The sequence below is a fragment of the Labeo rohita genome, chromosome 1 (genome assembly GCF_022985175.1).
Source record: "Labeo rohita strain BAU-BD-2019 chromosome 1, IGBB_LRoh.1.0, whole genome shotgun sequence".
Taxonomy (NCBI): domain Eukaryota; kingdom Metazoa; phylum Chordata; class Actinopteri; order Cypriniformes; family Cyprinidae; genus Labeo; species Labeo rohita.
The window spans coordinates 19,007,984-19,023,578 of record NC_066869.1 but is presented as its reverse complement, the minus strand read 5'-3'; the positions used below and the strand labels follow the sequence as shown (position 1 = coordinate 19,023,578).

General features: G+C 34.3%; 1 protein-coding gene across 6 annotated transcripts in view; it reads left to right on the top strand.

Moving 5' to 3' along the window:
- sh3pxd2aa (SH3 and PX domains 2Aa) overlaps window positions 1-15,595 on the top strand; it is a 125,234-nt gene that overhangs the window by 59,006 nt on the left and 50,633 nt on the right. The gene's annotated exons all lie outside the window — the stretch shown is intronic.

Here is a 15,595-nt window from a genome sequence, read left to right as displayed (position 1 = left end):
CTGGCTCGAGCTAACCTTTTAAATTGTATTGCTTTTAAGCTATTGCAATCATTTGCCACTATGAACTGTTAAACTCATGTTGCCAGATTATTATCACTCAAAACAGATGGTCATTTCGTAACATTACCTAGATTTTCCTTCTAGGCGAGATGTGGAGTCATGGAGTTCATTGAACGATGTGGAATAATGGACTGGTTGAATGTGGTCTGTCGGTTGAAGTGAAGGTGAAATTTGAGATGCGTTTGTGCCGTGTAAGTGTGCTGCTAGTGTTTCTGTTTTTAGACAGATATGAATTATTGATTCGCTGAAGATTTCCACCGGGAAATAAATTCCCCCGAGGAAAACGCACGCACACACACGTGAGCACTCTTGATCTTGAGAGCTCGGCCACTTTCAGCAAATACTGATCTGTGATCAAATTTCTCACCTGAAGTAATATTCACACCGGTTTGATTTCAAACGTGTAACTTCCATACCGCCACTCTGGCGATCACAATATCACCTCCCTTCCTGCGTGTTCAAGGCGTTTGTTTTGTTTACTGGATTTGTTTTTTAACTACCACGATTTGTGCCATAAGACTTGTAGCGTGTTTGCGCCGCATGGCTGTTCTCAGGGACAATGTAGGGCACTGTTGACAATGAAACCCCTCCGTTAACACAGCTGGAGGGAATCTGAGGAAGACAGACAAAGATGCTCTTTGAATGCACAGAATAAGCCACAACTAATTCATAATTACTGCTAGACAACATTAGATAGTGAATTGAGGGAGTCGGACATTTTGTGTTTAAGATTTGAGGGAAACAGTAAGTTTTATACTTACAATATGTATATCAGGATTGTAGGGATGGGACGATAAATCGTTGCAACGCAAATCGAGTAACGATTCAGCATCAATTCGAGATTTTCCGAACACATCGCGATTCTAGTGATGGTTCGTTCTTGAACGATTCGTTCATTTTGAACGAATCTTTAATGTGACTTGTGACGAACGAGTCGTCTCGGGGAGTGATTTGTTCAGTCATCCTATTGTGCTGGAATTACTTCACAGTTCGAGTCTTTGGGTTTTTGGAGTCGTTCGTTCATCTTATGGGGCATCACGTGATGAACGAACGACTCAAACCCGAAGAATCGAGAGACGAACTAATCAATTCTTTTTTCGGCTCAGACTGCATTGGTTAAGCTTATGGGGCTGTCACGTGATGAACGAACGACTCGAAACCAAGCGGCAACCTCCCGGTCTTCCTCTTAAAGCCAACACGGAAGTGACTAAAACTGCAATTCATCGACTGGCCGCTAGAGACTGGCTGCAAAAGGGAGTCAATCCCATAGACTTCCAATGTTAAAATGCCCAACTTCACAGCAGAAAAAAAATATGTTTACAGCCTGGTTCAAAAAGTGGTTTTGGTCTATATAACTATAAGTTTGCCCTTCATGTCAGCTGTGAGGGGGGTGAATTTTTTATAACTCATCCGTTTAATTTATATTAAGACTTAAAGTTCTGCATAATTTAGGGCATGGCTATTTGAGTGACAGGTGGATTGCCGCTGCTGTCACCACAGTCCCGCTAGGTGGGCGTGGTTTCAGCAACCAGCTCCACCCACGTCCCGCCTATTTGCCCATTTTCAATTATCCGGGAGTGACGTGCAGTGACGCGATTCCAAGATGGCGACAGCCGACTCCCGCCCACTAAGAGCTTCAAAAATATGGAAGGCCGGATTATTAAAGATTAATTATTGCGTCTACACGCGTTATTTCGTGTACAGACGTTAATGTTTGGCCAATGGCAATGCCGGAAACATCGAAATTTGCATAAAATTAATTAAACATATAATAGTGACGTAAATCTCTACATAATGACCTGTCAATAATTAATAATACATATAAAAGTGACGTACCAAAATACGCACTAACGCACCTGGCGGTACGTCATTTTCTCTTTCCGGATATGTCAGCTCTATCTATTAGTCACATGATAATGACGTCGTATTATGACCTAGAAGGAGGCGGCATTTCAAAATACGTGCGTTAGAGGAGTCATGGCGTTGAGAAATTTTGTAAATAATTGTAAACGCGTTTTTCAAGAATGCGCTCACTTATGTCTTTCAGACAGTGCGATTGGTCCGCATATTATATATTTTCCACTTAATCATAAATAACACTAAATTTCAGTGATATATATTAAAATAGTTATTTTGATTAAAAATATAATTTACAAACTTTATTACACATGTAACAATACATATTTATTAAAATGAATTAAAATACAAAATACATTTTAAAATACAGGTGGAAAGAAAAAAGTTTACACTGCTTAAGTGATCCCAAAATTTGAACACAACAACTTTGAACACAGTTCAACCAATCACAATCGAGGAACTGTTTTTTTAATTGCAAAATTGTACACAACAAGATGGAGAACATCCATAGGGAACATCCAACAACATAGGGTACATCCACCATAAGTAATACAAATAATCAACATAAAACTGTAGACTGTAGTATCCATCTGCAGACCAGCAGCACTACCAGACAACGAGATTAGCATGGAGGACAACCAGGATTGTCAGAATGGGCCTAAGAGTGAATTGTTCACGTAATAAAATTATTTCTAAAATTATGCTGCTGCTGCTGCTGCTGCTGCTGTGTGTGTGTGTGTGTGTGTGTGTGTACTTGTTTTTGCTACATTGTGGGGACCAAATGTCCCCACAAGGATAGTAAAACCTGAAATTTTTGACATTGTGGGGACCGGCTTGAGGTCCCCATGGGTACAAAAGCTTGTAAATCATACAGAAGTTTTTTTGAGAAAGTAAAAATGCAGAAAGTTTTCTGTAAGGGTTAGGTTTAGGGGTAGGGTTAGGGTAAGGGGATAGAAAATACAGTGTGGAGACTATAAAAACCATTGCACCTATGGAGAGTCCCCACAAGGATAATAAACCAGACTGTGTGTGTGTGTGTGTGTGTGTGTGTGTGTTTAGATTTTTACTGAAATGTTTTTAGTTTTCATATAGAAAACTGCACATGTTTTTGGCTTTGGAGTAAACATTTCTTTTGAATCTTGTGATTAAAGTGTATTTCATATAAAACACCCTTAAGTTTCAAGCATTATTTTATATATCATGAACAAGAAACAGGAAATAATTAAATTAAACAAATAACTATTTACAATTATATTACATTATTAATATTATTATATTAATGTTTTATAAGGCACCTTATGTTTTGCCTCAAAATGTACTTAATAATAATAAACATAATAATACACAAATAAATCAATAAATAAACACAGTGTAGGTTTTGCGCGCTAGTGGATGTGACTTTTATTTTGACACCGGAAATCTTGTGTTTACGCGTCTACCCGTAATTACGCGTCTACGCGTCAGAACGTCTGTACACGAAATAACGCGTGTAGACGCAATTACGTGTAGACGCGTTATAACGTCTGTACACGTGACGTGTAAAGAAATTTTTAATAATCCGGCCTTCCATATAGAACTGTCACGTGATGAACGAACGACTCAAACCCCAAAACTTGTCAGATAAGAGGTGAGGCGAGCTAATCATAGACTAAAGACCCAGGTAAACAATGAATTAATCTTTTCTGTTTCTTATAGCATTATAGTTTTGTCTTGCAGATGTGTTAGGGAAGTAACACGTAACATTTTTATTATATTTTTGCTAAAATGAACGAAATGACTCGAAAAAAGATTCGTTCATTTTGCTGACCGAGACCCAAATGTCCGAGTCGGTAACATGATCCGAACTTCCCATCACTAATCCTTTCTCCAATTGATTCTGAGCTTAGTTTTGAACAGCAGATGGCACTGCTTGGTTTAGAAACAGCCGTGCTCTGCTTGTTTCAAAATCCTTACACGCACTTGAACCTAAAAGAATCATTTATACAGTTTGAAAAGTTTGAAATGAATTACAGTGGTGTTCACAGTGGACCGTGTTTACAATAATCTCGCGTCATAAAAGCATTCTGAGCCCAGGTGATATTACATGACTCAGCCGAACGCACAAGTTCTCTTCAGCTCCCTTCTTCATGAGCATTTGAGTGTGTGGATAAAAAACTAGATTAGAGCACCATCTGCTCTTCAAATCTAAGCTCAGATTCCAAAAAGAAAGGCGATGCTTTCGGAAGATCTCAGAATCCATCCACGAATCGATGTATTGTCCCATCCCTACAGGATTGTCAGGACTAATCATTTTATATTAGATAACAATTTGTCTAACAATACTCTACCGCTCAAAAGGTTAGGATCAGTAAGACTTGAAATGTTTTTTAAAGAAGTCTCCTATGCTCATTAAGGCTGCATTCATTTGATCAAAAATACAGAAAAAACAGTAATATTGCGAAATGTTATTACAATATAAAATTATGTTTTTATTTGAATATACTTTCAAATATAATTTATTCCTGTGATGCAAACCTGAATTTTCATCAGCTGTTACTCCTTCAGAAATCATTTGAATATGCTGATTTATTATTACAATGATTAGTGTTGGAAGCAGTTGTGCTGCTTAATATTTATGAAATATGTGATTCTTTTTTTTCAGGATTCTTTGTTGAATAACAAGTTAAAAAGAACAGCATCTCTGTGCTATCACTTTTTATTAATTTAACACATCCTCGATGAATAAAAGTATTCATTTTTTTCAAAAAAAAGAAAGAATAAAAATGTACTGACCCCAAACTTTTGAACAGTGGTGAATATTGTTAGAAAAGCTTTCTATTTAAATAAATGCTGTTATTTTTAACCTTTTATTGATCAAAGAATCCTGAAAAAAAGTATCTGTTTTCAACATCGATAATAAATCAACATATTAGGATGATTTCTGAAGGATCACGTGACACTGAAGACTGGAGTAATGATGCTGAAAATTCAACTTTAATTACAGATATAGAAATTTTAATGTATATTAATATAAAAAAAATTGTTTTACATTGTAATAATATTTCTCAATATTACATTTTTGTCTGTTTTTGATCAAATGAACACAGCCTTGATGAGCATACGAAATGTCTTTAAAAACCATTAAAAATCTTACTGATCTCAAACTTTTGAGCAGCAGTGTATATAACACTGTAAAATATTTTGTAAAAAAGTCAATATTCCATGGTACTTGAGGATATGATTTTTTTTTTTTTAATTAAATGAAAGGAAAATTATTGGAGTATAAATAAATTATATATATTCAGGTGAGAAATGTAATCCAAGATCAGTATTTTTTTTATATATAATTTTATTTTATTTTATTTATTAATCCTTTGTGAATATTACTTCAGGTGAGAAATCTAATCATAGATCAGTATTTTATTTTATTTTATTTGATTTTATTACACTTTTGAAATAAACTGGTGTGAATATTATTTCAGGTGAGAAATCTAATCATAAATTAGTATTTTATTTTATTTTATTTTATTTTATTACACTTTTGAAATCAAACCAGTGTGAATATTACTTCAGGTGAGTAATCTAATTATAAATCAGTATTTTATTTTATTTTATTTTTGAAGTACTCAGTTGAAATTTTAAGTTTAGAAATATCACTGAGTTTAGAAATATCAAAATATAAGTTATCTGAAATGTAAATCTTTGTAAGCATTTTTATTTTTTCCCAATCAAGGGGAAATTGACTATTTGGAGCCATCTGCTGAAAAAACACGCAAATTGCAGCTTAAACAGACAAAAAGAGAAAAGTGAACAAGTTATCCTCACATATTTCTGCATTTTGGGAGATTCGATTTATCACTTTATCTGATTATTTTTAGTATTAATTTTTTTTTTTTCAAAAGAAAAACATTTAATTCTGATTTAATTTCTACAAGTACATACAAATGTCAAATAATTATTTTCAGATTTGATTTATTTATTTATTTATTTATTTATTTTATACCTGTAGATCGAAATTATTAAAATATTGCAATTATATACGTACTGACCGAGCAAATAGAAGCATCCAATCCTAATTGTGAGTGTAGTTGAACTGTTATGACCACTAGAGGGCACTCTAAAAGCATCTACTATCATAGACTACCTTTCCTATCTATTGTTTTATTACTATAAAAAAAAAGCCTTTGTAGGATTTTCTAGGAGTCAGTAACTCTTTCTTATTTCCTCGACAATGTCAGTGCTCCTCTGCATTTTGGGGTTCGTTTTGGACACTGCATGCTAAAAATAGAATTCACACATTTTTGGCTGATGATGTAAAAATCCCTTTTTTATTGAAAAACAAATAATATCTATTGTTATAAACACTAGTATGTAGCTGATAATCGTCTGTTGTCTAATAGTCTCTCTCTGTCACACGCTTACACACAATTTAAATACACTCTGGCTGCGTGCTTTTCCTGTCAGACACATTTTTTCCACCCAGACAGAATTCTTTACATATCCAGAGCACACAGACATGCAACTGGAGTCCCAGGAGATCTGTGAACACCGCTGCATGCGTTTAGAGCGCACTGGAAAGTGTTTTATTCTTAAGTGTGCAGTAGAGTGTCACACAAAAGCTGCTATCTGATACAGTCAGAATTGAGATGTTATGGCTGTAGAAATTAAACCTACAGTACTGTACACAGCTGCACAGGAAATAGCATTAACATTCAAAATCACAAAAAAAGAATAGCTTATAGATCTCTGTATAGCATAAGCATAAGATCCCACCAGTATCTCTCTGTTTTTCCATGTATTGAACTCGTGCACTGACATCAGATCTGAGACAGATGGCAATGATCAGAGCAGCGTTTCCACCACAAACAGACGTTTGCTATTTTAAACCATCTGATGTTGAGCAGTCTCTCTCACTGTCTCTCTCTGTTTGCCGACTGTGTATAGGGAAACATTTTTTTATTAGCTGGTTTGATGGATGGTTGTTGGTAGACTGTGTATTCCCACATGGAGTGCTGTAAATCCTGACCTGGTTATCCTATAGTCTTTCTGTGTAATTAAATGGGGTGGGGACTGTGACATAAAACCCTTAGAGAAACAAATGACATCTGATCGCAGTGCCGGTAATAAATACACTCAACACTCAAAAATAAATTGATCTAACGTCTGAAATAATATATGTTTCAGTTCCCGTAATTTCAATTTATTTTATTTTATTTGCGTTAACATTTGACAAACACAAAGTGGTTGTGATTGCGAGAGTACCGGTATAGAATCAGTTACACTTTTCTTTTGATATTACTTAAAGTGAGAAATCTAAGCATAGATCATTATTTTATTTTATTTTATTTTATTTTATTTTATTTTATTTTTTTTATTATTATTATTATTTTTTTTTTTTGTAATGAAACCAGTATGAATATTACTTCAGGTGAGAAATCTAATCATAGATCAGTATTTAATTTAATTTAATTTAATTTAATTTAATTTAATTTAATTTAATTTTAGTTTAGTTTAGTTTAGTTTAGTTTAGTTTATTCAAACCAAACTAATATCACTTCAGGTGAGAAATCTAATCATAGATCAGTATTTTATTTTATTTTATTTTATTTTATTTTATTTTATTTTATTTTATTTTATTTTATTTTATTTTATTTTATTTTATTTTATCCAAACCAAACCAAACCAAACCAGTGCTAATATTACTTCAGGTGAGAAATCTAATCATAGATCAGTATTATTTTATTTTACTTTATTTTATTTTATTTTATTTTATTTTATTCAAACCAAACCGGTGCTAATATTACTTCAGGTGAGAAATCTAATCATAGATCAGTATTATTTTATTTTATTTTATTTTATTTTATTTTATTGAAACCAAACCGGTGCTAATATTACTTCAGGTGAGAAATCTAATCATAGATCAGTATTATTTTATTTTACTTTATTTTATTTTATTTTATTTTATTTTATTTTATTCAAACCAAACCGGTGCTAATATTACTTCAAGTGAGAAATCTAATCATAGATCAGTATTATTTTATTTTATTTTATTTTATTTTATTTTATTTTATTTTATTTTATTTTATTTTATTTTATTTTATTTTATTTTATTTTATCCAAACCAAACCGGTGCTAATATTAGTTCAGGTGAGAAATCTAATCATAGATCAGTATTTTATTTTATTTTATTTTATTTTATTTTATTTTATTTTATTCAAACCAAACCGGTGCTAATATTACTTCAAGTGAGAAATCTAATCATAGATCAGTATTATTTTATTTTATTTTATTTTTTTATTTTTTTTTTATTCAAACCAAACCAAACCAAACCGGTGCTAATATTAGTTCAGGTGAGAAATCTAATCATAGATCAGTATTTTATTTTATTTTATTTTATTTTATTTTATTTTATTTTATTTTATTTTATTTTATTTTTTATTTCATTTCATTTCATTTTATTTTATTCAAACCAAACCGGTACTAATATTACTTCAGGTGAGAAATCTAATCATAGATCAGTATTATTTTATTTTATTTTATTTTATCTTATTTTCATAAACATTTGACAACAACAGAAAGTCCAAATAAATATATTGTTTATATTTCTATACTAAAGTAGTAGATAGACAAACAGTATATCTGGTGTTTTATTATTTAAATAATTAAATATTATTTATATTTATAATTTAAATATTTTGCTTGGCATTTTTATGTACACTACAGTTCAAAATTTGTAAAATTTGTAAAAATGTGTAAAAATGTGTAAAAGTTTTATTTATTTATTTATTTTTATTTTTTTCTGTTTTTGATAGAAGTAGCTTTTGCTCAGCAAGGCTGCGTTTATTTGATCAAATATACAGTAAATATTATAAAAATTGAAAATAAGTATTTTCTATTTGAATATATTTTAAAATGTAATTTATTCCTCTTATGGCAAAGCTGAATTTTCAGCAGCCATAACAGTCTTCAGTATCACATGATCCTTTAGAAATCATTCTAGTATATTATCTAATATTTAAGATCTTCTTATTATCAATGCTAAAAACAGTTGTGGCGCCAAATATTTTTGCTGAGTGACGCTTCCCCCCCAGGAATATCTGCTTAATGCATCCTTGCTGAATAAATGTATTAATGTATTTAAAAAAAAAGATATCTGACCACTAATTTTTTAATGATAATGTACATATAAACAGTATGTGGTTTAAAGTGTTAATTTAAAATATGAAAGGCATATGTAATAGGCTGTGGGCATCTGGGTGTAAAACAGGTCTCAAAGCGTAAAGTGATTTTGGATGAAATGAAAGACTCATTCACTCATTCAGAGTCTGCCATGAATGGCTGGTTTAGGTGCAAACCCAGGTGGTCACTAGTCACAGTGACTGATTATTGTGTGCCTCTTCAGGGGGTTAATGCCAGATAAAACTAGTTAATTATCTAAAGTGCATTGCCTGAGGGCCTGATAAGATGATCAGTCAAGTAAAGAGGCAGACAAAGAAACACACAGAGTAAGTAAAGAGGATTTAATTGCAAAAATAATTGTGATTCAGTTCAAAGTTAAAGGCCTGTTTCATGTGGCACATCCGTTGAGCTCCTTTTAGACGATGGAATGTTCATAGAGCAAATTAATTTTAAAAATGGAAGGAAAATGACATCATGACAATGCTGATTGGCTGATGACACCACAAGAATGTGCACTAGCCCTTAAAGGCATAGCCTAGCCAAAAAAGAAAATTCTGCCATCATTTACATGACTTTCTTTCTTCTGTGGAATGTAATAGAAAAAGTATTGGATATATTGTTGATAACCAAACAGTTTCAGTTTCCACAGACTTCCATTGTAGGTCAAATACAGTGGAAGTCAATGGGAACCGAAACCGGCAGAGCAAAATCAAGCACATGGCGCAATGCTCCCAAAACCGTTACAACCCCTGGGCGATGGAAAAAATACTTCGCTCTGTTGAGTCATCTTCCAGCCGAAATCCTAAAACCAAATAGGTTTGCTGTTAGGAACTATTAGCTTCTATGTTTGCTCTGCATGTCGTGGAACAGCCAGCAAACATGACTCAGATTGGACCAGGTGGATGTTCTGGTGCAAATTGTTTTTCCATATTACAGAATGATAATGTCTCCCATATAAACGCAGAATGGTTTTGTAAACCGCAGATTGATTTCAGACACCACCTCTGATCACCAAATCAAGACATCATGCATCGCAAAGGTTTAGTTTCAAGTGCTAGATCTGTTCGTATCTTAGAAATCCTGTGTTGTAACACACGGTCCAGTTTCCCGTCCACACTGATGCAAAAACAGAACAATAACAGAAACCAGAGGAGGCAGCCAGAGGCTCAAGTTATGAAACATTGCCTGGCATTTCTTGGTATTTTTGTTCTTTTTGTGCATGTATGGTCATCTGTGTATTTTTCTTTTCTTTGAACTTGTGCTAAAGGAGACACCCGAACCGTAAAAAGGAACAAAAATATCATAGTAACTCAGGGTTGGTTTCATTTGGGCCTTGCAACCACCTAGCAATTGCGTAGAAATGACCCAAAACACTACCAACTGCATAGCAAGCTAATATCACTTTAGCTATCTCTTTCTTTCTTTCTTGTATATGTGTTTAGTTCAGTACCGTGTAAGACTCAGAGGTCACTGGTAAGCAGGTCCACCCGTTTCCCTCCTTTCCACACCTCCTGTCCTCCTCCCCGTCCCGTTCTCACCTCATGAGACTGTCCACCCTTCAGCCCCTCTAATGCTTTGCAGATGCTCAGGCCAGTAAATACACCTCACCACTGCTGTCTGAGTATTTTTCCTCAATCTAACTCCCACCTTCAGTCATAGACACTCCTACAAATGCAAAGTGAGGGAGATGTCATTGAGTTTAAGCTCGTGCAAGAGCTTTGTTGAGGTGTTTGGAACTAATTCAGAACTCTGATTTCTACTTAACACACTTTAGGAACAGCTGATGAACCATGCTGTTCAAAAGTTTTGAAAGAAATTAATACTTCGTATTCAGCAAGGAAGCATTAAATTGATTAAAAGTGACAGTAAAGATGTTTGTAATGTAATATTTCCAAATAAAATCCATTCATCAAAGAAAACTACAGTTTCAGTTAATGTTTTTAGTATTGATAGTAATAAGAAATGTTTCTTCATGACCAAATCAACATATTAGAATGATATCCCTGGTGAAAAACCAGCATATGCTGGTAGGTATGTTTTGATGCTGGTTTAAGCTGGTTCTTTAGCTGGTTTATGCTGGTCCTTTGCTGGTTTATGCTGGTCCTTAGCTGGTCATGTTGCTGGTCAAGGACCAGCATAAACCAGCAAAGGACCAGCTTAAACCAGCATCAAAACATACCTACCAGCATATGCTGGTTTTTTCACTAGGGTTCTGAAGGATCATGTGACAGTTATAGGGATAGTTCATCCAAAAATTAAAATTCTGTCATTAATTACTCACCTTCATGTCGTTTCAAACCCGTAAAACCTTTGTCATCTTCAGAACACAAATTAAGATATTTTTGATAAAATCCGAGAGCTTCCTGACCCTGCATAAACAACACAACTCACACTTTCAAGACCCAGAAAGGTAGTAAGAACATCGTTAAAATAGTCCATTTGACATTAATTATTATGAAGTTACGAGAATACATTTTGTGCACAAAGAAAACAAAAATAATGACTTTATTCAACAATACCTTTTCTTCCGTGTCAGGAAAGTACCACTGACGCAGGAGCCGGTGTCAGCAAACAGTATTATTACTCTTTTTTTTGCTTCTCTTTTGTTTCTCATGGTTCTGCTTCCACATCATCTGTTTTACTGAACTTGATTGTCGAATTCCTTTACTTTAGTCTGATATTCTAATCATCTCATATTCACAATGATGCAACTGAATTATCCAAGCCCAGTGCTGGCAAAGGGTTTCTCTTCTTCTCTTTGTCATGTTCATTTTTAACCGTTAATATTCTGGATTTATTCCACTGCAAAGGGCTTCTTCGTGTTAATGTTTTCAAAATACTATGCTTAATTTTGCTCAGGTACTTGGTACTAATTGAGGCAAGCATGACGTTTCTGCAGTTTAAAACTCTCGATTCCAGGACTTTTGAAGTAGTACACTTCTCTAAGAGCCATAAAACTTCACTGCATAAAGTCGATGACAAGCACTTCTGCATAAACGTTCTTTTCTTTGCAGCTCTTAAAAAAGAAGATTTTTTTGACATATTCTTAAAAATAAAGGCTTCAAAAGAACCATGTCAGTTTCTCCCCCAAAAATAATAGGGCTGCTCCCTAATAGTCGACTAACTGTTAGTCGACGAGAAGAGACTTGGTTGATCGAAATGTTATAGTTGCTTAGTTGCAGAAAAAAAAAAAAACACAGGAAAAGTGGCAAAGTCATGCAGTCAGTGACAGACGGATCATTAACTGTGGTAATATAGTACAGGACATCCAAACGCTCACCATCGATCATTCATCGACCTCAAATATGGCTTTTCATCTGAAACATGTATGTAGTAGCAACTTTACATGGCAGCTCAGCCTAATGTTAACCTAGAAAAATGTGTGCTTTTGAAGTGTCTGTGCGGAGTGTGAAAGCTGAACAGTATCGCTTCCTGCATAACAGATGCAGGTGCCAGATACGGTCACTTGCTCTTAAAATACTCGAAACGTTTATTTGTGTGCACTCACAATAACAACGAAACGTTGCACTTTTGTAAAATAATGAAAGCAAACAGGATGCACTTTCTGCCGTCTCTGTGTTTTCTATTTGAATTGGTTAATTTGTTCATTGGCTCATTCATAGATATATTTTTCATGTCTGTAAGGCAAGAATACGCAGAGTTTCGAAGTTTTGCGCTCAAGTTCACAGAGATATTTAATATTCTCAAATCCACATAAAACATGCATACAGGCACATCACTACTGCGGAAATGACGAAAAAATAAAAAAATTCAGTTGCATGATTGCAAACCCAAATTTACCTATACTGTATGTTTGAATGTAAAATATCAGAAAGTTGACCTTCCTAAAAGTCAGTGCATAATTCTCACACTTCATTGGTGTCTGAGTTGGTGGTCACCATGAGTTTGACAAACACTGAACAGGCCTGCTATTTAAATAGACCACAGCAAATGCCGGAGATGACTTTATGAAGATATCACCAAGTCACAGAATGCAATGCATCACTTGTGGATTTATAGTACTGTGTATTACTTTACTCTTTCATGGTCAAGTGGAGTGAATGAACTGAGTGGTGCCCAATCAGTACAGACTGCCATTTCCTGCTTTTCCTCACCCGTCATCATTCGCTGCCCCTTGTTTAATAGTGACTCTGGGAGTGATAAAGCTGAGAACTGTAGTTTTCTTGTCTGAAACTTTTGGAGCGACCCAAGTGATGCCGTATATTACCTGCAGACCCAGTGCAGGGAACGGTGAACTGTCACTTCCAATAACACTTTCTCTGCTAAACGGTCTCAGGTGGTAAATGTGAAGTATTTACTATTAGATACGACTCAAGAGGTTAACAACCGGAACAATTGGTCTGAAGAGGTTTGGCAGAGACTGTTTACTGAATTTCTGCCATGGAAAACATGCACAACAAGCCTTTAAAATGAACCTTATGTGCATTTCCTGAAGGTTTTAGTCTTTGGTTGCATGCAAAGAACCCAAAGCGTTTCCAGTTTTCTTTTTAAATGCAAAAATAAGACTCAATGCAGATCCTGGCATGAATTAGTCTCTTAAAACTGGGAATTTTTCTACTGTCCATTTCAGACATGTTCATAAATGTCATGTCCTATATCCGTCTTAATGGTGGCAGTTTCCTTTTATACGAGACAGATAACAGATCCCTCTGATTTAGGGCTTTTAGGACAGTGTCCTGCCTCTATTCGGCTACAAAGGAGTTCATTCTAGAAGGTTTGCAGTGACCTCATACTGCTGATCTGAAAAAGAGGGTATTCATTCTCCCACGGGAGTCACAAAGGAGGAGACTGAGCGAGAGAATGATGAAAAGAAAGAGATGCAGAAACAGATGAGAGGAAGGAGAGAAGATGGAGGGCTTGTCATATTTTGGACTAGATGGGGGGAATGCAGATATTAAGCAAATGCCCTTAAGGGGTTTTTAGGGAAATACCGGCCATGAATGTGTGTGTGTGTATGTGTGTGTGTATCTAGAGGGGATCAAAAAGACAGTCTGGCATATTTTCATAATATGTACAGTAAGTCATGTAATAAAATTAATCTATTCAAATGGAGCTACATCGGCCACTTCCAGTAACAGTATGCTTGTATTATATAGTTTAAGTTTACATACACCTCGCAGAATCTGCAAAAAGGTAATTATTTTACCAAAATAAGAGGGATCATACAAAACGCATGTTATTTTTTATTTAGTACTGACCTGAATGAGATATTTCACATAAAATACCTTTATCTTTACTCCAGAAGAGAAAATAATAGTTGCATTTATAAAAATTACCCCATTCAAAAGTTTACATACACTTGATTCTTTGTGTTTTACCTGATTGATTCTGTGTTATTACCTGAATGATCCACAGATGTTTTTTTTTTTGGTTTGTTTATTTAGTTGTTCATGAGTCCCTTGTTTGTCCTGAACAGTTAAACTGCACGCTGTTCTTCAGAAAAATCATTCAGGTCCCACAAATTCAGCATTTTGCAGCATTTTTGTGTATTCAAACCCTTTCCAACAATGACTGTATGAATGACTGTATGAGATCCATCTTTTCACACTGAGGACAACTGAGGGACTCATATGCAACTATTACAGAAGGTTCAAACACTCGCTGATGCTCCAAAAGGAAAAATGATGCATTAAGAGCCGGGGGGTGAAAACTTTTGAACAGAATAAAGATATGTACATTTTTCTTATTTTGCCTATATATCATATTTTTTTCCATTTAGTACAGCCCTTCAAAAGCTACAGAAGATACTTACATGTTTCCCAGAAAACAAAATAAGTTAAATTTACCCTGATCTTAAATTCAAAAAGTTTTCACCCCCAGCTCTTATTGCATCGTGTTTTCTTCTGAGCATCAGTGAGCTGCCAGTTTATAAAAGCAGTTTAAGTCACAATGAACCAGTTCAAAAGTTGACATAACCTTGAATCTTAATACTGTGTGCTTTTATGGATGATCCATTTTGCTTTTCTGGCACTTCTGCATATTTGAACAATTTGCAACAGGGACTGTATGATTTTGAGATCCATCTTTTCACACTGAGATTGTAAGACTCGTACACAATAAACATTCCCTGATTCTCAAGAAGGAAACACAATGCGTTAAGAGAAATGAGAAATGTGTAAAATATTTATTTTGTTTACAGATCACCTTTTTTTGTATTTAGAACTGCCCATAAGAAACTACAGAAGATATTTGCATGTTTCACTGCAGTAGTACATAAAAAATAACGCAATGTGAACAGTCATCAGACTTTTTTCAAAAATGAAAATTCTGTCATTAATTACTCATCCTCATGTCATTCCAAACCCATAGTTGCATTGCTGTCTGAGATCAGAAAGCTTTCGGATTGCATCAAAAATTTCTTAATTTGTGTTCCAAAGATGAACAAAGGTCTTACGGGTTTGGAGCAACATGAGGATAAGCATTTAATGACAGAATTTTCATTTTTGTGCAAACTATCCTTTTAAATGTGTTTCTCTCAGCTTGAAACATCAGAGAACAT